The sequence below is a fragment of the Triturus cristatus genome, chromosome 5_2, assembly GCF_964204655.1.
Source record: "Triturus cristatus chromosome 5_2, aTriCri1.1, whole genome shotgun sequence".
NCBI lineage: Eukaryota > Metazoa > Chordata > Amphibia > Caudata > Salamandridae > Triturus > Triturus cristatus.
Window position 1 is genome coordinate 942,767,543 of NC_140588.1, and position 26,543 is coordinate 942,794,085.

At 42.5% G+C, this 26,543-nt stretch overlaps 1 long non-coding RNA gene across 2 annotated transcripts in view; it reads right to left on the bottom strand.

Moving 5' to 3' along the window:
- The window catches only part of LOC146829454 (uncharacterized), a 135,118-nt gene extending 115,557 nt beyond the window's left edge, over positions 1–19,561 (bottom strand). For both annotated transcript variants that reach the window (XR_014961988.1, XR_014961989.1), the window contains exon 1: positions 18,949–19,561. This is a non-coding gene — a long non-coding RNA (uncharacterized LOC146829454). The remainder of the gene's footprint in view (positions 1–18,948) is intronic.
- Between the last annotated feature and the right edge of the window lie 6,982 nt (positions 19,562–26,543).

Sequence of the window (26,543 nt, forward strand, 5' to 3'; positions counted from 1 at the left end):
GACACTAGTAACAGTTTTATGAGTAATTTAGGACTAAAAACAAACCAAAGTAAGTAATTTTTAATGAAATGTGGTCCCAAACTAGCCAAGACTAAAATGTTTTTAATAGGCAGGGAAGAAATTATGAACATTTTACATGTTATGTGTCTGGGAATTCTGTTAGATATAGATGTTAACTGGTGATTTCTCGTGAATGTAAGAGCCAGGCAATTCCTAAGAGCAGTTGATGCAATTTTAAGATTCTCTATAAGATTAGGCCACAAACCACCTAGAGAAATGCTTGGTATCTTTAAAAGTAAATGTGTGTCTGTTGCAACATTTGGCACAGGTTTATAGGTGTATTTTAGTGGCCAATCTCTACAAATTGTGGAGAACAAGTTTATAAGAAGACTACTGGCAGTTCCACATTCCACCTCCATGGCATTTTGCCATGAAAAGGTTGGGCTTGATTATATAGATGGTTATGTAAAGTTGCAACAGGTTCTAATTAAGGGCTTGAATATATAGATGGTTAAGTCAAGTAGCAACCGCTTCTGTTATGCAAAGAATCTGGAAAAACCCTAGAAGCCTATCTATGTAGGTCAATCTTACAGGACTATCTGAAGCTGGACAACTGTCTGGATATCTTATGGCTTAAGTATATTAAAACGAGTTTTGAAAGACTCAGGGGCAAATTACGATGGTGTGTGGACTTGAGTCCGCCCGCCATCGTAGCGGTAATGGTCCCGCACCCCAAATCAGGATGCGACTGCCACGGTGATGGTCGCATCCAGCGAATTAACATTGCAGACGGAGCTGCTAGCAGCAGAACTGCTGCGGTGTTAATAATCACATGGTGTGCATTTCCCTGCACCTTGTGCATGAAAATATAGGGGGTACCAAGGGTACCCCCAGTGCACATACACCCTCCCCCCCACAGAGGGGGCTCACAACGGCCCCCAAACCCAGCCTCCACCAACCTTCCCATGGCAGTTCCACTGCCACCATTTTAGCCATGCTGACCGCTCCACCAGGCAATCGTGACGATTGCCTGTGGCAGTAGCGTGGAGGGCGGTGTTTGCGACCACTGCGGTCACAAAGTGTTTCTCCCCCGCCATCCTAACCATGCAGGGGAAATGGGAGTCAGATGGTGGAGGGACCACCACCACACGGCTGATGGTGGCGGTCCCTCTGCCATCGTTATCGGCCCCTTAGTGTCCCAAATTTGTATCTTAACCCGGATAGTCTGTTGACTTTTCCCCTAACTCAGACTAAAATACTTTTTAATCAAAAAGCACAAATAATATGGGCAGAGACTAGAACAGGACGGCTAGGAAAAACACTTAGGGGCTTACCTGCACTCCCTGAAATTTATTTACAGATTATTATAAATGAGAGGCACAAGTTTCTTCTCACACGGTTCCATTTCTAAACTATACACTTTCAGTTAGCTTTCCAACTTAAAAGTACTTGGTTTTCATCCCTTCCTCGCTGTCTCTGTGACTTCCCAGCGGAACAAAGCACTATGCACTCTTTGCTTTTTTGTACATTTTACACCGCACAATTCAGCCCCATATTACGAGCATTAAAAATTAGATCCCATGTTGTGTCCTTTACCTATTTGCACTGTCTGAGAAACAAAACCGATATACACGGTGTTTTACATTACATGTTAAGTGCCATAAAGGTACGATCGTATTATTGAATTACACTTTTATGTTATAGATGTCTTTTAATACCTGTTTTTAGTATATTTAACAAGTATTTCCATCAATCCTATGAATTTCAATACTGTGTATGGTTTTCTTTTATTTGCTATGACTTTTATGGCTCAGTTGAGCCGAATAAAGTATTTTGAGTAACTATATGAAGGCTCATGGACCAGAGTGGAATTGTGGGGGGATAGTGCATTAACAATAAACATACATACCCCTAATGGAATGAGGCAGGGGTGTGTGTTGGTCCCGCTTTTGTTTTCTGTATACATAGTAAACACTTTGGTAGGATTAAGTGTGGTCCGAGTATTTCCACCAAAAATTGGTAATGAGGCCATTCCAGTAATGTTTTATGCCAATGATATAGTTTTGTTGGATGTGATGTTGGTTGGCCTGCATGTACAACTGGATGCATTCCCTGAGTATAGCAGGTCCAATTTGTTTTGAATAACTGCAGCTAAGACTAAGGTAATGGTTTTTAAGAAAGGGAGGGGACAGAAGAGAAGTCCTAAGTGGTGGTTAAATGAAGTCTCTGAGGAAGAAGTATAAAAGAATATCGCTATCTTGGCCTTCTTTTCAGATATAATTTAAATTGTACTTCATGTATGGAAATACAAGAAGGGCAAGTGAAGGCCTTTGCAGGAGCATTATTTAGGATGGATGTTGCATTGAGTCATATATTCATTGAAGTACTTAGAGAGACATATAATGCAAAACAAGTTAGTTTGCTGTTGTACTGGTTCAAGATTTTGCCTGTAAGATATGTAAGAAGAATGCAAATCATTGAAATGAATGTCTGGAAGAAATGGTTGGGCCTACCTAGAGGAATTGTAAACAGTACACTGAGGCTTGAACTGGGCCTAACAAACTTTTTACTTACGTACACTCAATTGCTCCTTAGTTACAGGCTGAGTCTTCTTAAAAAGGGTGAGTGTTCCTTAAGGCAAATTATAAATTCCAGCCTGCAGGAGGAGCATGCTGACAGGTGGGTGGTTAACTTACCGGATATTAAGGCATCACTAGATGTTGCAGCAGGGGGGAACTCCAAGCGTTGTATGTCACACAGCAGAAGCAAATGGTAAAGCATCTAGTTAAGGAGGGTTCTAGGAGGAGTGATTTAGAAGACATGTGTAAGAAAGATAACCTGTGCCATTTAAAGGATGTAAGGTATGGGGACATAATAAATCTTACCTGCATGGGAAATAAAGAGCACCCGTATAAAGAGGTGGGCATAAAAAGGTTAGATTAGGGCATGTACCAGCTTCCATTGTATATAAGCTGGGATGAATAAAGCTGTGTGTCCCTTTTGTTAAAGGGGGGCCACTGAACTTTTTGCATTTACTTATGATTTGCACTAATTTTGCAGCTAGTAGAAGAACGTTGTTGCTACCGACCTTCAGATCGACTCAAATCCGATATATTAAGGGTCTCCTGCAATTAATTTAAGGATATGAAAATATACCCATGTGTTATGCAGTGGGAAGATTGTTGGCCGTTGTCTATGACCCTTAAATTTAAAAACAAAAAGCTTGCCACATGAGGGATATGGAATGGGTATATGAAAGTTCATTATGTTTTAGTTATATTCTCAATATAAGAAAGGGTATTGTGAGGAAAGGTAATTTTTCATAATGGTATTGTGTCAAATAGTACATGCACTTTGTACTTTGTTGTCTAATTTTGCACAAAGGAAAAAACACTTTTTGCACATTTAATAGTGGTTATTTATAGTATAGAACATTTTAAGGTCAGTTTTCTCTAAAGGCGTATGGCCTAGAGATGACTGTTGAACTATAATTCCTCCTCTATTACCATTTCAGTACTTTTTAATATAAAAAATTGCTCTTTGCACTGAATCATTTATCTAATGTCTATTTTGATTAATTGCCCAAGAGATAAAAATTCTCCACCCAAGTGGATTGTAATTTGACTAAAAGTTAATGTCAACCCTGTAAGGGAAGACATGTTCCTGTGGTAGGGGAGACAAGGCTTGATTTTTTTTAATGAAATAGGTGAAATTTTAATGGTTTTAAACATCGAAGGCCCATGGGTAAAACACATATTGTTTTTATTTAAAATGCTTGTATATGAGCAGGTAAAGTATATTAGTATATAAGTGACAACAAAATTGTTTCTTGTAAAAGTATACATTTTTAAATATGATTTGTGCTTTTTGTATTATGTGTGTACATAGATTGTTTATAATTCCTTTTTAGGCATGATTTCAAACTATTAATAAACTGAAACTACAACTGACAAGGGTGATAATGCCATCTTGATTTTTTAGATCTCTCGGTGGCCTGTGACATTGTTAATCACCGCATCTTAATTTTCCGTCTTCCAAAGTTGGGCATTGGAGACACTACCCTCTCTCTTCTAGCTTTTTTCCTCTCTGACAGGAAACATATATTACTTTCGATAATTTTGTGTCCAAACCTCTGAATCTTCCTTGTGGCTTACCTGAGGGGGCTTGACTATGCCCCCACGCTGGTCAATTTGTGTATAAGTCCCCTAACTAGACTCAAATTATTGTGTCTGCCACAGTTTAGTAACTGTATGGAGAATATAAGTTATTGGATGCACAAGAACTGCCTGAGGCTGAGCTCAAGGCAAACAGAGATTTTATTTGTTGTCAATAACACCATGTTCTGGTCTTCAGAGTGATGGCCACAAGACATGGGCCCAAGTACTATTCCTGTAGAAAAGGTCAGAAATCTTGGCATTGTCTTTGACAAACAACTTATCCTTGAAAATCAGGTGAATCAAATGGCTTCATCTGTTTTTTTTACCATTTGAAGATTATTAGGAAAATTCTTTCCGACATACCCATTAAAATCTGTCATTTCATCACTAATCCTGTCCAAACTTGATTACAAGGTCAAATATATCATTCCCTTTTGGAACACCTATACGGAAACATTCCACATATACTCACCTATTTCACACTCCAATTTACAGACACAAAACTGAACTGGATATCGACCCCTTATAAATACCATTTAATAAAAAAAGAATCTGAATCAAAACATTGATAATACATATTTCATATGTTTTTTGTTTTTTACGGAAAGAGCTTTCCAAAAGACAATCACATTTGTCATGAAGTACATTAATTCGTAAACATATATCACTTGAACATCCTGTAAATCATCAAGGCATTATCAAAACAGTGTTTAGTGCAATACAAATGTAATTACAGCCAGGGCGTTGACGCGTTTCAGTGGACTAAAATAATGAAACCACCTTCCTCGTCTTCAAACTTGATTACTGCAACAGACTGTATATCAACATGCAGCAAAAACTGCTAACCAAATGCAAACAGTCTCCGGCATGCCTAGTTTACGTTCTTCCCAAATACCACTCAGTGTCCTGCACATTTGTCCAAATCAATAGGCTACGCATAAAGAAGAGAATAGCCTTTAAGGCTCTGTGCATTGCCTTCAAGACGTTACACAACATCGGACCTGACTTCCTCATCCATAAATTCCATGGGTACATTTCATCCAGATCTCTTCACTCCTTGTCTTTAAAAAACATTGTTGTCCACAAATTTAGGAAAGCCTGTTTGGGCGGTAAAAGTATTGTGACATGCACTGCAAAATTATGGAATTCTCTCCCCATTGATCCTAAAAATTCTTAAAATCTTCTGCAATTCAGGAAAGCTGTGAAAACATGGCATTTTAATCAATTGTGGTCATCAGCTCTTCTGAGGTACATGTTCCATTCCCTAAGCAGCACCAAGACACCTTCGGGTATTTGAGTTCTATACAAAATCTAATAACGTAATAGAACCCATCATCCACAGAAATACTCATATACCCACTCACAAACCAATGCCACCTCTCCTAAATCCACTCAAACACCCTCATAAGCAGTCAAATACCCATTCACAAAACCATACATGTACTCACAAAACCACTCACTGTTCTATAGAGCCATTCACACACCTACTCACTCATTCATACAGCCACTCATACAACCATTTACTCACCTGTACAGCCACTCACACAGCCGTATAAGCATAGCCACACTCACTCACACACCTATACACCCACTTAAATACCTATTTATTTACCCATACAAGCCCCTCCATATCTGCTCTCTCACCCATACAGCCATTCACACAGATACTCACTGTCTAATACATCCACTCACACACCAGCACCTACTCAAATAGCCACTCACTTACCCATACACCTAATTACATACCCAGGTACTCACAGATACAGTCATTCAGATACCTACTCACCCTTACAGTAACTCACATACCCATTCACCCACCCATTCAGCCACTCACGAAGCCACTCACTCATACAACCACTGACACATCCATACACCCACTAACACTGCCACTCACACAACCTTACAGCCACTCACTCACCCACACAGCTACTCATTCACCCACATAGACACCCATACAGACACTCACCCACTCACACACAATACAGCCACTCACACAACCACCCACACACCAACAGAGCTAATCAAAAACCCACTTACTCACCCAAACAGCCACTCATGCACCCTTCACACACCCATGCAGCCACTTAGGCACTCACTCATACACTGATACAGACAGTCACATAGCTACTCAGACCTCATATGTTAAAAAAATTATCACTCATTAGTAGTACACAAAGTATTGTAATGTATCTTTTGAAGTAGGTTAGTATATATGTTTAACACTCAAACTCTACAAAAACACATACATAAACTTGAGGATGTCATGAGTGATGTAATATGTGAGGTCAGAAGCAGTGCATTGCAGGGGCAGAAGTTATAGCTAGCTCAGGTAACTATAACTGCTGAATTTCAGTGGTTTTGTGTGGGTGAAATCTGAGCCTAACTATAATGTCCCTGTAACCTTGGTTTCTTCAGTGAATATATATATATATATATATATATATATAGATATATATATATATATATATATCCAATTCGCCAGTAATATGCACACTCGGAGTCACAGGTATTTCAAATAGGCAGTAGTTTAATGTTCGTAACGCGTTTCAACCGAAGTCTTGATCACACGAACGTGCAAACACTTTACATCGATATAAATAAAGTTTGTTGAGGTGAATTCACCCAAAAGAAGTGACAACAGAAATAGGACTATACCTTAGGGTAATCTGTTTCGATGTTACAATGCGGCAGACATGTTAGAATGTGCAAATCCTCATTTTGTAGATATACTTTATCTATTTGATTCTATACCAGCATTCAATCATTACATCATAGATTTTAAAACAAGAATCCATAATATTGGCTTTGAATAGTATCTTACTCTTGCCATCTTGAATTTTTGGAGATGTACAAAAAATGATAAGAACTAGTTCTAAAGTGCAAATGCTGGTTGTGCAAATACGCAGGTTCTAATCCAGTTTGTAGTAGCATTAAAGTGCAAGATATACATTCATAGTGCAAAAATGTAATTGTGCAAAATACGCAATAATAGTGCAAAATATTATGGATTCTGGATTCTTGTTTTAAAATCTATGATGTAATGATTGCAAGTATATTTGTATACTTTGTATCGATTTCATTTACCATGTAAACATTTTTTCTATGTCTATTATCAGGAGCATCACAAGGTCATAGAGTGCTTAGCATATAACGGAAACAATAATGGCAGTTACTTTATGTGATCAAGGCCACCTTGTGGCCGAAACGCGTAATGGCGTGCTGTGTGGGTGCTGACGTCCATTAAAATCCTTCGAAGCACGATTTGGCGTCCGTGTGCTTTCTTCCTCGCCGTCAGGAAGTGGGAGACAGCGTTTGGTCTCTATATATATATATATATATATATATATATATATATATCAGTTCAGTTGCATCCCTGGCAGGGCAGCCTCCTCATAGCCCCCGCGCAACAACACAAACACGGACCACCTTCTGTAGTGCAAAGAATTTATTCGCTCAACTGCTTGATGTCGCCATAACGTTTCGGCTCCCCCTGAGCCTTGATCACATATATATATAGTTCCACAAGTTGCCCCTAGAGCAAGGATGCACTCGAACAGCAGCTTGCTTGTGATCAAGTCCCCTAGCAGGGACGAAACGCGTAATGGCTGCTACTCTGTGGATGTAACCTAAGGACATTAAAAAACTATCGATCTTAAAGGATTGTGGTCCGTGCTCTTTTTCCGTGGCTGGTGGCAGAATCGCGGAGTGTAAGAGTGCTTGCGAATATATATATATATATATATATAGTTCCACAAGTTGCCCCTAGAGCAAGGATGCACTCGAACAGCAGCTTGCTTGTGAAAGCCTTTATTTCAACAAAAACTGCAACCTGCATTCCAATTAAAGTTCCAGCCTGATGCATTTCAGAGCTCCTTGCTCCTTTCTCAAAGGCTCAACACTGAGTTTCACAAGCTGACATACCTTTGAATAATTAATTCCCCGCCCTCTAATGAGCATTGCCTTCTGGGATCTGTAGTGTGTGCCAAAAAATACCTGCCCAAATGGGTGCTGTGTCTCTCAGGTTGTTGCAGATTTTCATCCCTTCAATGGGCCTCAGAGTGCAAGTTCGTTTTTCAATTTAAAATGCTGCTGTTCCACTTTAAGGTTCTGGCATGATTCCAACCTCGTGGCCCCCTTAAATGTCAGGGTGGTGCAATCCTCCACGGCTGGGCTGCCGAGATAAACACAGTTCCACAAGTTGCCCCTAGAGCAAGGATGCACTCGAACAGCAGCTTGCTTGTGAAAGCCTTTATTTCAACAAAAACTGCAACCTGCATTCCAATTAAATTTCCAGCCTGATGCATTTCAGAGCTCCTTGCTCCTTTCTCAAAGGCTCAACACTGAGTTTCACAAGCTGACACACCTTTGAATAATTAATTCCCCGCCCTCTAATGAGCATTGCCTTCTGGGATCTGTAGTGTGTGCCAAAAAATACCTGCCCAAATGGGTGCTGTGTCTCTCAGGTTGTTGCAGATTTTCAGCCCTCCAATGGGCCTCCGAGTGCAAGTTCGTTTTTCAATTTAAAATGCTGCTGTTCCACTTTAAGGTTCTGGCATGATTCCAACCTCGTGGCCCCCTTAAATGTCAGGGTGGTGCAATCCTCCACGGCTGGGCTGCCGAGATAAACACAGTTCCACAAGTTGCCCCTAGAGCAAGGATGCACTCGAACAGCAGCTTGCTTGTGAAAGCCTTTATTTCAACAAAAACTGCAACCTGCATTCCAATTAAAGTTCCAGCCTGATGCATTTCAGCGGTCCTTGCTCCTTTCTCAAAGGCTCAACACTGAGTTTCACAAGCTGACACACCTTTGAATAATTAATTCCCCGCCCTCTAATGAGCATTGCCTTCTGGGATCTGTAGTGTGTGCCAAAAAATACCTGCCCAAATGGGTGCTGTGTCTCTCAGGTTCTTGCAGATTTTCAGCCCTCCAATGGGCCTCAGAGTGCAAGTTCGTTTTTCAATTTAAAATGCTGCTGTTCCACTTTAAGGTTCTGGCATGATTCCAACCTCGTGGCCCCATTAAATGTCAGGGTGGTGCAATCCTCCACGGCTGGGCTGCCGAGATAAACACAGTTCCACAAGTTGCCCCTAGAGCAAGGATGCACTCGAACAGTAGCTTGCTTGTGAAAGCCTTTATTTCAACAAAAACTGCAACCTGCATTCCAATTAAAGTTCCAGCCTGATGCATTTCAGAGCTCCTTGCTCCTTTCTCAAAGGCTCAACACTGAGTTTCACAAGCTGACACACCTTTGAATAATTAATTCCCCGCCCTCTAATGAGCATTGCCTTCTGGGATCTGTAGTGTGTGCCAAAAAATACCTGCCCAAATGGGTGCTGTGTCTCTCAGGTTGTTGCAGATTTTCAGCCCTCCAATGGGCCTCAGAGTGCAAGTTCGTTTTTCAATTTAAAATGCTGCTGTTCCACTTTAAGGTTCTGGCATGATTCCAACCTCGTGGCCCCCTTAAATGTCAGGGTGGTGCAATCCTCCACGGCTGGGCTGCCGAGATAAACACAGTTCCACAAGTTGCCCCTAGAGCAAGGATGCACTCGAACAGCAGCTTGCTTGTGAAAGCCTTTATTTCACCAAAAACCTCAACCTGCATTCCAATTAAAGTTCCAGCCTGATGCATTTCAGAGCTCCTTGCTCCTTTCTCAAAGGCTCAACACTGAGTTTCACAAGCTGACACACCTTTGAATAATTAATTCCCCGCCCTCTAATGAGCATTGCCTTCTGGGATCTGTAGTGTGTGCCAAAAAATACCTGCCCAAATGGGTGCTGTGTCTCTCAGGTTGTTGCAGATTTTCAGCCCTCCTATGGGCCTCAGAGTGCAAGTTCGTTTTTCAATTTAAAATGCTGCTGTTCCACTTTAAGGTTCTGGCATGATTCCAACCTCGTGGCCCCCTTAAATGTCAGGGTGGTGCAATCCTCCACGGCTGGGCTGCCGAGATAAACACAGTTCCACAAGTTGCCCCTAGAGCAAGGATGCACTCGAACAGCAGCTTGCTTGTGAAAGCCTTTATTTCAACAAAAACTGCAACCTGCATTCCAATTAAAGTTCCAGCCTGATGCATTTCAGAGCTCCTTGCTCCTTTCTCAAAGGCTCAACACTGAGTTTCACAAGCTGACACACCTTTGAATAATTAATTCCCCGCCCTCTAATGAGCATTGCCTTCTGGGATCTGTAGTGTGTGCCAAAAAACTACCTGCCCAAATGGGTGCTGTGTCTCTCAGGTTGTTGCAGATTTTCAGCCCTCCAATGGGCCTCAGAGTGCAAGTTCGTTTTTCAATTTAAAATGCTGCTGTTCCACTTTAAGGTTCTGGCATAATTCCAACCTCGTGGCCCCCTTAAATGTCAGGGTGGTGCAATCCTCCACGGCTGGGCTGCCGAGATAAACACAGTTCCACAAGTTGCCCCTAGAGCAAGGATGCACTCGAACAGCAGCTTGCTTGTGAAAGCCTTTATTTCAACAAAAACTGCAACCTGCATTCCAATTAAAGTTCCAGCCTGATGCATTTCAGAGCTCCTTGCTCCTTTCTCAAAGGCTCAACACTGAGTTTCACAAGCTGACACACCTTTGAATAATTAATTCCCCGCCCTCTAATGAGCATTGCCTTCTGGGATCTGTAGTGTGTGCCAAAAAATACCTACCCAAATGGGTGCTGTGTCTCTCAGGTTGTTGCAGATTTTCAGCCCTTCAATGGGCCTCAGAGTGCAAGTTTGTTTTTCAATTTAAAATGCTGCTGTTCCACTTTAAGGTTCTGGCATGATTCCAACCTCGTGGCCCCCTTAAATGTCAGGGTGGTGCAATCCTCCACGGCTGGGCTGCCGAGATAAACACAGTTCCACAAGTTGCCACTAGAGCAAGGATGCACTCGAACAGCAGCTTGGTTGTGAAAGCCTTTATTTCAACAAAAACTGCAACCTGCATTCCAATTAAAGTTCCAGCCTGATGCATTTCAGAGCTCCTTGCTCCTTTCTCAAAGGCTCAACACTGAGTTTCACAAGCTGACACACCTTTGAATAATTAATTCCCCGCCCTCTAATGAGCATTGCCTTCTGGGATCTGTAGTGTGTGCCAAAAAATACCTGCCCAAATGGGTGCTGTGTCTCTCAGGTTGTTGCAGATTTTCAGCCCTCCTATGGGCCTCAGAGTGCAAGTTCGTTTTTCAATTTAAAATGCTGCTGTTCCACTTTAAGGTTCTGGCATGATTCCAACCTCGTGGCCCCCTTAAATGTCAGGGTGGTGCAATCCTCCACGGCTGGGCTGCCGAGATAAACACAGTTCCACAAGTTGCCCCTAGAGCAAGGATGCACTCGAACAGCAGCTTGCTTGTGAAAGCCTTTATTTCAACAAAAACTGCAACCTGCATTCCAATTAAAGTTCCAGCCTGATGCATTTCAGAGCTCCTTGCTCCTTTCTCAAAGGCTCAACACTGAGTTTCACAAGCTGACACACCTTTAAATAATTAATTCCCCGCCCTCTAATGAGCATTGCCTTCTGGGATCTGTAGTGTGTGCCAAAAAATACCTGCCCAAATGGGTGCTGTGTCTCTCAGGTTGTTGCAGATTTTCATCCCTTCAATGGGCCTCAGAGTGCAAGTTCGTTTTTCAATTTAAAATGCTGCTGTTCCACTTTAAGGTTCTGGCATGATTCCAACCTCGTGGCCCCCTTAAATGTCAGGGTGGTGCAATCCTCCACGGCTGGGCTGCCGAGATAAACACAGTTCCACAAGTTGCCCCTAGAGCAAGGATGCACTCGAACAGCAGCTTGCTTGTGAAAGCCTTTATTTCAACAAAAACTGCAACCTGCATTCCAATTAAAGTTCCAGCCTGATGCATTTCAGAGCTCCTTGCTCCTTTCTCAAAGGCTCAACACTGAGTTTCACAAGCTGACACACCTTTGAATAATTAATTCCCCGCCCTCTAATGAGCATTGCCTTCTGGGATCTGTAGTGTGTGCCAAAAAATACCTGCCCAAATGGGTGCTGTGTCTCTCAGGTTGTTGCAGATTTTCAGCCCTCCAATGGGCCTCAGAGTGCAAGTTCGTTTTTCAATTTAAAATGCTGCTGTTCCACTTTAAGGTTCTGGCATGATTCCAACCTCGTGGCCCCCTTAAATGTCAGGGTGGTGCAATCCTCCACGGCTGGGCTGCCGAGATAAACACAGTTCCACAAGTTGCCCCTAGAGCAAGGATGCACTCGAACAGCAGCTTGCTTGTGAAAGCCTTTATTTCAACAAAAACTGCAACCTGCATTCCAATTAAAGTTCCAGCCTGATGCATTTCAGAGCTCCTTGCTCCTTTCTCAAAGGCTCAACACTGAGTTTCACAAGCTGACACACCTTTGAATAAGTAATTCCCCGCCCTCTAATGAGCATTGCCTTCTGGGATCTGTAGTGTGTGCCAAAAAATACCTGCCCAAATGGGTGCTGTGTCTCTCAGGTTGTTGCAGATTTTCAGCCCTCCAATGGGCCTCAGAGTGCAAGTTCGTTTTTTCAATTTAAAATGCTGCTGTTCCACTTTAATGTTCTGGCATGATTCCAACCTCGTGGCCCCCTTAAATGTCAGGGTGGTGCAATCCTCCACGGCTGGGCTGCCGAGATAAACACAGTTCCACAAGTTGCCCCTAGAGCAAGGATGCACTCGAACAGCAGCTTGCTTGTGAAAGCCTTTATTTCAACAAAAACTGCAACCTGCATTCCAATTAAAGTTTCAGCCTGATGCATTTCAGAGCTCCTTGCTCCTTTCTCAAAGGCTCAACACTGAGTTTCACAAGCTGACACACCTTTGAATAATTAATTCCCCGTCCTCTATATATATATATATATATATTAGAAGAAAGAGAGGAGTGGGGGCTGCGTCCTGATATCTGCCTGTGGGTGAGCGGATGCCTTCAAGCGAGTGCTTGTCTGCCTAGGGGCGAACCCTTTTCTTCTAATATTTGTGGCCTGCCCGGTCATGGACGAGCACCACCGCGGAACCATAGCGGAGCCGGTGCTGTCTTTCTACAGTGCGAACGGCGCTGGAGGTGCTTTGATTACGACACAGACAGTGATTCAGGACACTTTGTTTCCCCTTTAGAACTTTGAATGTTTCACTAACGGCAGCGGCCCACGTGGGTTGTTAAACCACACTACCAGTCCCATAATGCTTTGCCAGCCTTTGCTATGTATTGCTGTCAGAAGGAAATGAAATAAAAGAGGGAATGCACTGGTAATGTTGCGCTGGCCATTTTTGAAACACAAGCTGCTCATGAGGAAGGGCGTTGGCCCGAAACGCGTCGAGCGGCAGAGAGGAGTGGGGGCTGCGTCCTGATATCTGCCTGTGGGTGAGCGGATGCCTTCAAGCGAGTGCTTGTCTGCCTAGGGGCGAACCCTTTTCTTCTAATATATATATATATATATATATATATATCAAACAAATTCCTGACGTGAGGCGCACCACAGCCTCTCGGGTCGGGGCCCAACCAGGTGCGCCAGACACCTTAAATGTTCCAAAAGAAAACACGTACTATTTAGTAACGTGATGCAGGCCTCACCATCAGTGCTTCGCAAAATCCTTTACCTCAAGGCAAACAGAAGGCATAACACGTTTCAACTCAAGCGAGTCTTTGTCATATGATCATATGAGCATTTGACAAAGACTCGCTTGAGTTGAAACGTGTTATGCCTTCTGTTTGCCTTGAGATAAAGGATTTTGCGAAGCACTGATGGTGTGGCCTGCATCACGTTACTAAATAGTACTTGTTTTCTTTTGGAAAATATATATATATATGTATATACATATATATATATATATATATATATTAGCCAACTGGCGGTCGCCAGTAGGTAGTTATAGTTAGGACCCTGTTTCCATAGGAAAACCGCAACATTCTATTTGGAATAACTTTGGCGCCGGTCGACGAATCCTCGCGAAATTTTCAAAACTAATGGGGCGCTACGCTCCGCTCCTACCCTGAAAGTCTCGGGGGGATTCGTCAAGCGGGGGCTGAGATAAAAGGGGGGTCCCAAAACGCGTTTTTCCCATGCATTTTTCCATAGGACCTTTAGACACAGCTACAGCCCGAACGGCTGAACAGAGTTCCTTGAAATTTGGCAGAGAGGTAGTCTACAGGTCAAGGAAGTGCCTTTTGTAGGTTTGGTTAAAATCTGTTCAGTAGATTCTGAGAAAATAGCCTTTAAATCAATATATATATCTGAGCCAGCTTACGGTGCGCTTACGGTGCGCTTACCGTACGCGCACGCCGCCGTGCGCGAGCGCGATTCTGATTGGCTGTTAGATCTTAGTAAACATTCGAATCGGTCGAAACCAGGAAGCGGCAGGCGCCATTTTCTCTCTCGCAGTCTGAGAGGTGGTTAAATAACAAAGGCCAAAAACATATAAAGGGGCTGTTAAGACAGCTCCTAAGCACCTAGCCATCTTGAGGGAGTCCTCAAAGATCCCCCAAGGCCAAAAACGGAATTTAAATTTTTCCGATAATTTCGCCGATTACGCTTACCGTACGCGTACGGTAAAAATTAATAAAAAAAAAAAAATATATCCATACTCTCCCCACCCCATGTGCAAATGGTGCCCGTAGGGCATCATTTGTGCATGGCATATTACAGTATTACGAAAAATTAAAATATTACCTTTCACAACGAAGCGCATCATATGTCCTCCATGTGCGCACGGTGCACGAAGCGCATCGTGCGTACATGGCCCATCTAGCGTAACGTGGGCATGCGGTGCGCGTAGCGCACCGCGTGCCCACCGTGCGTGCACGGCACTAACTGCGTAAAGTGGGCGCGCGGTGCGCAAAGCGCACCGCGTGCTCTCTGTGCGCGCACGGTGCGCTCACGGAAGGAACTGCGTTAAGTGGGCGCGCACGCCACGAATGGCGTAAAGTAACTTAGCATTTAAAAAAACGTACAAATTCACTGAAAAAACCATAGGTTTCACACACGTTATAGTTAGGAATTAGCATTTAAAAAACCTTGCAAATTCAGTGAAAAAACCATAGGTTTCACACATGTTATAGTTAGCTGGAAATTTTACTGATAAAAAAACCAATGAAATTCCCCCGTTATAGTTAGTGCAGGCAACTATAACTCACGCGACCGCAATCTTCTGCTGATGCTAATACTGTATTTAGACACTTATTTGCCCATGTCTTCTTCCATCAAATTTTAGCTATACATATATTACAAATATTTTTTTTTCATAAAGACACATATGTCATCAGCAGAGGATTGCGGTCGCGTGAGTTATAGTTGCCTGCACTAACTATAACGGGGGAATTTCATTGGTTTTTTATCAGTAAAATTTCCAGCTAACTATAACATGTGTGAAACCTATGGTTTTTTCACTGAATATATATATATATATATATATATATATCTACATATATATTACCTACTGGCGGTCGCCAGTAGGTAGTTATAGTTAGGACCACGTTTCCATAGGAAATCCGCAACATTCTATTTTGAATAACTTTGGCGCCGGTCGACGAATCCTCGCGAATTTTTCAAAATAGGTGGGGCGCTACGCTCCGCTCCTACCCTGAAAGTCTCGGGGGGATTCGTCAAGCGGGGGCTGAGATAAAAGGGGGGTCCCAAAACGCGTTTTTCCCATGCATTTTTCCATAGGACCTTTAGACAGGGCTACAGCCCGAACGGCTGAACAGAATTTAATGAAATTTGGCAGAGAGGTAGTTCCCAGGTCAAGGAAGTGCCTTTTGTAGGTTTGGTGTAAATCTGTTCAGTAGATTCTGAGAAAATAGCCTTTAAATCAATATATATATCTGTGGCAGCTTACGGTGCGCTTACCGTAAGCTTACCGTACGCGTACGGTGGCGTGTGCGAGCGCGATTCTGATTGGCTCTTAGATCTTAGTAAACATTCGAGTCGGTCGAAACCAGGAAGCGGCGGCCGCCATTTTCTCTCTCGCTTCCTGAGTTGGCCAGCAAAAACGTACCCCAAATATATGTAAAGAGGCAGTTTCATGAGATCCTAACCACCCAGCATTGATACAGGGGTCCCCAAACCACCCCCAAGCCCAAAAAAAAAAAAAATTTTGTTTTTTCGGAAAATCGCCGATTACGCTTGCCGTACGCGCACGGTAAAAAATTATAAAAAAAAAAAAATTATCCACATTCTCCCCACCCCGTGTGCAAATGGTGCCCGAAGAATACATTTCACAAAGATGCGCAAAATATGTCCCCCATGTGCGCACGGTGCGCGAAGTGCATCGTGCGTACATGGCCCATCCCGCTTAACGTGGGCACGCGGTGCGCGCAGCGCACCGCGTGACCACTGTGCGTGCACGGCACTAACTGCGTAAAGTGGGCGCGCGGTGCGCGAAGCGCACCGTGCGCGCACGGAACGAACTGCGTTAACTGGGCGCGCACGCCACGAATGGCGTAAAGTAACTTAGCATTTAAAAAACCTTGCAAATTCACTGAAAAAACCATAGGTTTCACACATGTTATAGTTAGCTGGACATTTTACTGATAAAAAACCAATGAAATTCCCCCGTTATAGTTACTGCAGGCAACTATAACTCACGCGACCGCAATCTTCTGCTGATGACATATGTGTCTTTATGAAAAAAAAATATTTGTAATATATGTAAAGCTAAAATTTTATGGAAGAAGACATGGGCAAATAAGTGTCTAAATACAGTATTAGCATCAGCAGAGGATTGCGGTCGCGTGAGTTATAGTTGCCTGCAGTAACTATAACGGGGGAATTTCATTGGTTTTTTATCAGTAAAATGTCCAGCTAACTATAACATGTGTGAAACCTATGGTTTTTTCAGTGAATATATATATATATATTACCTGAAAAAACCATAGGTTTCACACACGTTATAGTTACAAATTAGCATTTAAAAAACCTTGCAAATTCACTTAAAAAACCATAGGTTTCACACATGTTATAGTTAGCTGGACATTACACTCGTAAAAAACCAATGAAATTCCCCCGTTATAGTTACTGCAGGCAACTATAACTCACGCGACCGCAATCCTCTGCTGATGACGTCAGATATTACATCACTGTATTTAGACACTTATTTACCCATGTCTTCTTCCATTAATCTTTAGCTATACATATATTACAAATATTTATTTTTCAGAAAGACACATATGTCATCAGTGATGTAATATCTGACGTCATCAGCAGAGGATTGCGGTCGTGTGAGTTATAGTTGCCTGCAGTAACTATAACGGGGGAATTTCATTGGTTTTTTACGAGTAAAATGTCCAGCTAACTATAACATGTGTGAAACCTATGGTTTTTTAAGTGAATTTGCAAGGTTTTTTAAATGCTAATTCGTAACTATAACGTGTGTGAAACCTATGGTTTTTTCAGTGAATTTGTACGTTTTTTTAAATGCTAAGTTATGTATTTATTTATTTATTTTTTTCAGGTTTTACACCGTGCGTGCACCGTGTGCACACCGTGCGCATCGTGCACCGTGCGCGCTCTGTGGGCACTCGGTGCGCGCAAGGTGCGCGCACCTCGCGATTTAAAAAAAAAATTAAAAAATTGTTTTTTTCTCCTTTGGGGGTCCTTCTGTGACCCCCTGACCAAGGCTAGGGGGTCAGGAACTGTCCACTCTGCCCCCTTTTCACGTTTTCCACCTTTGTTTTTCACCCCCTCAGACTGCGAGAGACAAAATGGTGGCCGACACGTCCTGGTTTCGACCGATTCGAATGTTTACCGACATCTAACAACCAATCAGAATTGCGCTCGCGCACGGCAGGGTGCGCGCACTGTGCGCGCACGGTGCGCGCGTATAGATATTGATATGCTTTTAAATGCTATTTTCTCAGGAAATACTGAACAGATTTACACCAGACCTGCAAAAGGCACTTCCTTGACCTTATGGCTACCTCTCTGCCAAATTTCAAGTAATTCTGTTCAGCCGTTTGAGCTGTAGCTGTGTCTAAAGGTCCTATGGAAAAATGCATGGGGAAAACGCGTTTTGGGACCCCCCTTTTTTCTCAGCCCCCACTTGACAAATCACCCCGAGACTTTCAGGGTAGGAGCTGAGCGGAGCGCCCCATTAGTTTTGAAAATTTCGCGAGTATTCGTCAGCCGACGCCAAAGTTATTCAAAATAGAATTTTGAGATTTCCTATGGAAACTAGGTTGTAACTATAACTATCTACTGGCGACCGCCAGTAGATAATATATGTATATATATGTATATATATATATATTCTACAGGACACAAGTTACCCTTTGTAACATGAGACTGGCTACTTTAACCGTGCTGGTACATTTCTTTATTGGAGACAAGACAATCATGACGCGTTTCGCCTCCCTCGAGGCTTAATCATATGCAAACTTTCTATGGATGGGTTTGTTAGCCTTTTTGAAAAAAACTCCAAACATTGAAGAAGGACCAATGTCCACCAGTTCTATTTAAAATGGCAGTAGGTGTTCAAAAATAAATGTAATTTGCTTTTCTTTCATGCAGTGCCGGTAAGTACCCTTTAATTTCATCAGGATAATCCATTGAAAATAAAGTATTTTCATCATAACTGTGTCCCATCACGGAGTTATTTCCCAACTGTCTTTAACTGTAGTACTCGGACCACAATACCCAGAATTCAAAAATTACTGCTAATCTTTTAACTACTTGGTACTTCAATGGAATTCTTGGCAAAATTAAAACCTTGTTTCCACCGCAAGTCCCGTACATATAATTGCCTTTAAAAAAACAGTTCCATTTTGTGGCTTATATTTAAACGGCTGCAGCGTTTCACAAAGTCAATTCCGCTACCACCCAGTTGTTGTTACCTTCTGTTTGCCTTTTAAGAGACATTCATCAGCACGAAGTGCATGGGGAATCCCCTACTCAAATCCTGGCTGTATCTATGTTTATCTCCCAAGTCGAGGCGGGCCTCTCAACGTGGCCCTTCCATCATTCCTTCGTTGACAATCCATTTATTACAGCCGGCGGGCACTTCCAACTTGTATTCAATCCATGAACCAAAACCTGACAATCGAACCGTCTCAGCCAAGCGGGTCGAGGCCTATTACGGGTGTGCCAGACACCTTCACATGTTCCACAGGACACAAGTTACCCTTCGTAACATGAGACAGGCCACTTCAACCATGCTGGTACATTTCTTTATTGGAAACAAGACAAGCAGGACCCGTTACCCCTCACTCGAGGCTTAATCATATGCACACTTTCTATAGATGTGTTTGTTAGCCTTTTTGAACGTAACTCCAAACACTGAAGAAGGACCAGTGTCCACCAGTTCGATTTAAAGTGGCAGTAGGTGTTCAAAAATAAATGTAATTTGCTTTTCTTTAAGGCAGTGCCGGTAAGTACCCTTTAATTTCATCAGGATAATCCATTGAAACTAAAGTATTTTCATTAAAGCTGTGTCCCATCACTGAGATATTTCCCAACTGTCTTTAACTGTAGTACTCGGACCACAATACCCAGAATACACCATTACTGCCAATCTTTTACCTACTTGGGGGCATATTATCAAGAAACGGCATTACAATTATCGCCGCTTTAGCGGCAGAAAACTGCCGCTAAAGCGGCGATAATGGGCTTGATAATATGTCCTTGAGAATTCCAATAGAAGCCCATGTTCTGATGTCAACATGGGCTTCTATTGGAATTCTCTGCGGCATATTATCAAGCCCATTATCGCCACTATAGCAGCAGTTTTCTGCCGCTAAAGCGGCGATAATTTTAACGCTGTGCTTGATAATATGCCCCTCAGTACTTTAAAGCAGTTCATGGCAAAATTAAAACCTTGTTTCCACCGCAAGTCCCATACATATAATTGCCTTTACCAGGAACAGTTCCATTTTGTGGCTTATATTTAAATGGTTGCAGCGTTTCACAAAGTCAGTTCCACTACCACCCAGTTGTTGTTACCTTGTGTTTGCATTCCAAGAGACATTCATCAGCACAAAGTGCTTAGGGAATCCCCTACACAAACCCTGGCTGTATGCATGTTTATCTCGGAAGTTGAGGCAGGCCTGTCAACGTCGCCCTTCCATCATTCCTTCGTCGACAATCCATTTAATACAGCCGGCGGGCACTTCTAACTTGCGTTCAATCCACGAACAAAAACCTGACAATCGATATGTACTTGCAGTTTAGTGCAGCCTACATAGCGCAGACCACAAGTTAACTCAAGGACATATACTGCATATTTAGTTCTACAATTGTAAAAACCTTTCAACTTGATTGTCATGTAACTGAATGCTGTAGTATAAACAAAAGTGTTCACCCCAAATTTGCACGCTCAACAAGAGCTGCATTAGTAAAAAAACATTTTTGGGGGAAAGCCAATTGGTCTTGTTATCAAGCTCTGGACTGCTTTTGACTAAAGCCCTCCTCCTCATGGATGTTCTCCGAAAGGTAAAAGTCGGTTTGTCTACCGCAGCCCCGCTCCATTAAAAAGAATAAAAAAAATAAAATCAAAATGTGGCCATGTCCTGGGAGATGGGGTCCCCGGGGAAGAAATTGGCCTCGGGAGGGGTCCACGCGGCCTCCTTCCCGTTTAAAAAAAAATATATATATATATTTTTTAAAGCAGGCCCTTGGGGATGGGGTCCCCTGGGCCCCAAATAATTTAAAAGGAGGGGGGCCACGCAGCCCCCCTTGAAAAAAAAAGAAATAAAATCCAGTATCGTAGCAGAGGCCACGCCCCATTACTGCAGCACTTAGCAAACACACTCCCTGGCACGTTGTAGGTGGGGGAATTAACTTCCCTTGAATACTGAGGGTCCCTGGGGGCCAACTAGCCCACCAGGTACCTCCAGTATGTGCCAGGGGGCTGCGTTGCAGAGAGGTGTTCAGAGGCCACGTCCTTTTTTACACCTCTCTGCAACACAGCTCTGTGGCGCTTACTGGATGTACCTGGTGGGCTAGTTGGCCCCCAGAGACCCTCAAGACTCAAGGGGAATTAATCCCCCAAATTACGACACACCAGGAGGTGCATTTGCACAGTGGTGTAGGGAGGGGGCGGAGCCTGACATATCAAGTGTGCAAATGCACCCCCTGGCACATTGTAAATTGGGGGATTAAATCCCCTTCAATCCTGAGGGTCCCTGGGGGCCAACTAGCCCACCAGGTACCTCCAGTAAGCGCCAAAGAGCTGCGTTGCAGAGAGGTGTAAAAAGGGGTGTGGCCTCTGAACACCTCTCTAAAACGCAGCTCGCTGGCGCATACTGGAGGTACCTGGTGGGCTACTTGGCCCCCAGAGACCCTCAGGATTCAAGGGGTAGTACACTATAGGCCTCATTTATGGGCAAGTCTTCTTGCAGCACTGCCCTACGTCAATGTGAAAGTGCAGGAATGCACCATATTTTTTAAACAGGGTGCTTTAATGTCCTTTCCCCCCGGGCTGCATCTAGAGTAGGGGGAAGAGATTTCCTTTCGCCTGAATGGGCCTGACCTGCTTTCCACAATGCTGTCTCCAACTCCTGCCAGGAAACTGCACCAGTGAGGACAGAACTGGCTTTGGCTGGGCAGAGACACTAAACGCCTTCAGAGAACAAAGAGATTTCCTGTGTAAAAAGAGGGGCCCGGCCCCAGAACTTAAGATCATTCCTGGAAATCAAGAGGAACCTTTGCCAAAGAGAAGAGCTGGAGAGACTGAGGATAAATACTGCCCCTTTGTTATGTACTGTGTGGGGTTGGCCTGCAGTTGCTGTTTCTGCCAAGGAAAGGAGAAGGACTTCCCAGCCACCTTGTTTTCCGAAAACAACTGAAAACACTTCTGTTTCCTTAAATCACAGTATCTGTTTACTGATCATGCGCAGCGCTGGGAGGCCTCTGGGTAGCCATGCGCTTTACAAATGTCCCTTCATTTCATTTATGTGTGCTGTGTCCACTGCTTGAAAGAAATCTCCAAGAGCCTGTGTGTGCTGGCTTCCTGTTCTGAAGTCTCCAGGAGACAAGGACATACCCCACAGCTACCCTGAACTCTTGCTGTGAGTTTTGACCTTCCAGGAAGTGCCTGTGCTAGTTTGGGCCTCTCGAGGTGGTTGTTGCTGTTTGGGAAGAAAGAAGAACTGCAAAAATTGACGCATCGCTCTTCTTGCGGCTGTTTTTCCGATGAATCTCCACGGCACAAGAAGAATTTCCACGCATAGCGTGGTTCTGCAAAAACTGACGCAGCGTCTGTCGCTGCTGCAAAAATCGACACATCGAGGGATAGTGGCTGAAGAAAAGCGACGCAGCGCAGCTCGACACCGCCGCATCGATCACCGCTGCATCATGTATTTCCATGCATCGCACCTATGTGGCAAGTTTTCCTGACGCATCACCTGTGGACTGGAACCGTCACGAAGAATCGACGCATCACTCCCCATACAGACTGGAATAGATACAACCCTTCCTCTGCATGCAGCAGGAGTGTCACATTGCCTCCCCAAGGTCTCAGGAGCTGACGAATCTCTTCGTTTCTGACTCTGCAGCTGTTTGGCCTTGCGAATTTTGACACAACTACTAGGTACCTTGTGTAAAAGTCACGCATCCATAGTTTTCTATAGTACAAGTTCTTGAAACATTTTGAAAATAATATTTTTTATTGTGTATGTTGGATTTTTGTTGTTTTGGTCTTGTTAAGTTTTGATAAATATATTTTATTTTTCTAAACTGTTGTGGTGTCCATTTATGGTGTTTTCACTGTGCTACTGTGGGTGTTGGTACAAATATATTACACATTGCCTTTGGGATAAGCCTGTCTACTCGTGCCAGGGGGTGAGCAGGGTCTATCTAAATTGTGCATCCCCCTTACCCTGACTATAAACAAGGGTCCCTATTTGGACAAAGGTTCCTACCTCTGCCAACTAGAGACTCCCATTTCTAACACTACGCATTGCCTTATTTGTTTCCAATAGTTACCGCCTGCTCTCTTTAGTGCCTAAGGCTATTTTCCTCTTTGGTTTGCGGTATATAAATTAAGAACCTCAGCAGCACTTTGCGGTATATAAATTAAGAACCTCAGCAGCACCAAATGTTCATCGTTCTCTGTAAAGTTATTAACACATACCAATACGACTCAGGCAGTATGTTCATTAGCTCTTTGTTTGATTTTTTTGCATTTATGGAAAACAAGTGATTGGATAGCATAAGGTACTGAATTGCAAATAGACTGCACATATATAGATGCTGCAGTGATATATGCGTAATGTACATTTTAATTGCCATTTTCTTCACATGTCAATGGATAGTTTTAAATTTGTACAAAAAGTGACTGAGTGCAGCATTTCAGTGAGAAAGTCTACAGTGATAAATTGGTCTGCAATACCAATTTAAATACATTATTTGTGTCAAAAGCAACAAAATCATTTTTTAATTATTTTTAAATTTGCTAACAAAAAAAGATTAATTGCATGTCTGAATAATGAAACAATCTGCCACAAAGCAAGCATCAGCATACAGAGTGGGCTGGTTCTATAAATATCAGCGCACCATTTTTTATCTTCAGCAAATTAGTAAATACACTTTTATTACCTACGGGGCATTACATTTCTGCCACAGTAGGCTTTTCTATATGTTTTGAAAGGTTAACCCATTAATTTATCTCCTTGCAGGACAATTATTTAAGACCTGCATATATATCATAAAACGGGATTTCCTGTATGCCAATTATATTTTTGACATGACTGCCAGGCAGGAACCATTTAAGGTAAAAAGAACCCAATAACTAAACATAACAGAGGTTGGACACATTTTGAGCAAATGTCACGAACCATTGTGATTATTTGAGTATTATTTATAATTATCACTTTTTGCAGCATAAATGTTACTTACAAAATTTTAATTTAAACATGTGTTACGTTTCCCCTTTTTGATCGTATTGCGCAGCATCCATGTCTAAATGCTGGATGTGTTTTGTTATTTGTCACATTGGGAACTCATTAAGTGTTTTACCTTAGGGCTAATCAGCAGTGGTTACAATGACATCCAGGTTTTCGGCCGGCCAAATTAATGTACAAATAGAGTACATCGTGGGGTCTGAGCAGATTGATAATAGACATCACCAGCAGAACATGTCTATATTTACATGAAAAGTAATCAAAAGTGTCTCCTGGCTGGTTTTTTTACAGGTGTGAATTTTTAATGGGAGCCTTGTCAATTTGAAAATATGCTTACCATAACTCATACTATTAATAATTAATAGGAACCATTTGGTTTTGTATTAGGTGCCCATAAAAGGCAAATAAGAAGAAAACCTATGTACATTCGAACAATGAGGTAACCAATAATGCTTCTCATACTACAATTGAGTCAATCCACATCATCAATTGTTTGATGGTGGTTTTGGATTCATCATGAACTGGAATTTTTCTTCTATGATTGTGTTGCGCTAGTTTGCCACTGTTTTGCACCTAGGTTTGACCACAGTTTGCTATATGTAATAATATTCCTCTTCTCTCACGTGGTTCATCGCCTCTTCCTTTACAGCTGTTTATTAATGACATCTGGCACTAGTCAGTAGGGAATTTAAAATATTACCAAATGTCATATTAAAAAGTAAATGTAGAAATAAAAAATTATTTTATATAATGCTATAGGAGAACAACAATATTTCTCTGTAATATATCACTCTACGGGCCCTCAACTTTCAATTGTATTTTGCATTATAAATGTAAGTGAATTTTAAAGTCACACCCAGACTTGGGTGTTCATATTTAGGATACAAAATGTTGTTTATTTAGACCCCAGTTTATCAAATTGGGTGACAGAATTCCTCTAGATAAGCTACCCAAGTGTCCTCCAAAACGATGTTAGATAGCAAGTGTGAGAATATTGAGAACTTTGTCTCAACAAGTGTCATCATTTCCTAGTGTTTTTGTAGAAATATACTACAATAGAATATAAATATATAATGCATTATCTGTATTAAAATAGATTGCAGCATCAATTTAGGATTGGAAAATTCAAGGCACATTCTTCCTTCAAAGCAATTAAAAAGAACCCTAACCCTAAAGCACCAGCTTTATCATATCCACCAACAGGAATTTTGCAGAAACCAGATTCATTGTGCTATACTTGATAATGAAGGGCTTTGAAAATTGATGATGAATGATACCGATAGTGGACAAACTAATAAAATGTGACAGCAGTGCTTCATACAATTTAAGATACCAACATATCTTCACATTTTATTTCTTCTAATCTCATAATATGGCTGGATATTTGAGAAATGCATGGAACATATCATCCACACCCAGAACAAGTCAAGTTAATCAAAAGGGGAGAAGCTTTCACCTACAACACTTACACATCATGAAGGCTCTGATTGGCACACTCACAAAGAGTTTGACACTAGACGTTTGTGACCCCAGACAAGCTTGGGCCAGGGCAGGGAGTCAGGATATTCCAAGCACCTCTGGGGGTATAGGCCTCTGGAAATATCTCCCACTTCCAAGTGAGCACTAGGTATACATAGTAGACCCTCCAACCTAACTCTTCAGTACACCTCTGAACCTGTGGAAGACACAGAAGGCCTGCTTGGCTCCTAAGCAAAAAGGACTGCCATTTGTTTGCCCAGCTGCCTGAGTGCGAAGGAATGGACTTGCATCTTGAACCCAGAACTACCAGAGTAGCTCCAATGGCTAGTTGGCAGCCTCCTGGTCAGAGCCTTTCAGGACAGAAAATGCACCAACCACCTCAAACCCAGCCTCTGCTTAATGCATATCGAGTCAATGCTCAACTCCAGCAGCTGTAAAGCAGTTGACGATAATGAAAGCATTGCAGAGAATCTACACTTCGTTGACCGAGAACCTGTTGGTTAGGCCATTCACCGCGCTGGCACACCAGATAAAATCATACATTGTATGAAGCGCTGCTGTCCAAGGCAGATATGTATAGATACAGAAAAGAAGTGCAAAGGACTGCAGCCAAATACATAAAGCAGTGACTGACTAAGCAAATAACCAGAAAGCATACTGTTATTGCACTTACCGGAGCCTCGATAAATGTAGCTCTATGACCTCAGCACCGGGGGAGGAGACCCAAGAAGAAGCACAAGGTTTGTGCTTACTGAGCCGTCCAATACCTGAGGTGGTGCACCACCAAAGCTGCCAGGTGGTAGCTGAGAACAACTCTGGAGGTCTCAAGAAAGTGAAGGGCTCCAATGGAGACCTAGAAGGAGGTAACCGTACCACAGACTGTCCAGGGAAATCCAGAGGATGGTTAATTGCAGGGTGTCCGAGATGGTGCAGATGATGCAGCTCCTAGTAGACAACCGACAAACTCTGACAGAGTTCCACCCTCAATGTCAGCCACTCCCATAAATAGCTATAATTTTGCCGCCTTTCTGCAACCACCACCTTTAGATACTGCCAAAAAGCAAAATATTGGTGATAGATGGAGTGTTTGGATAGAGACATTTGAAGATTTC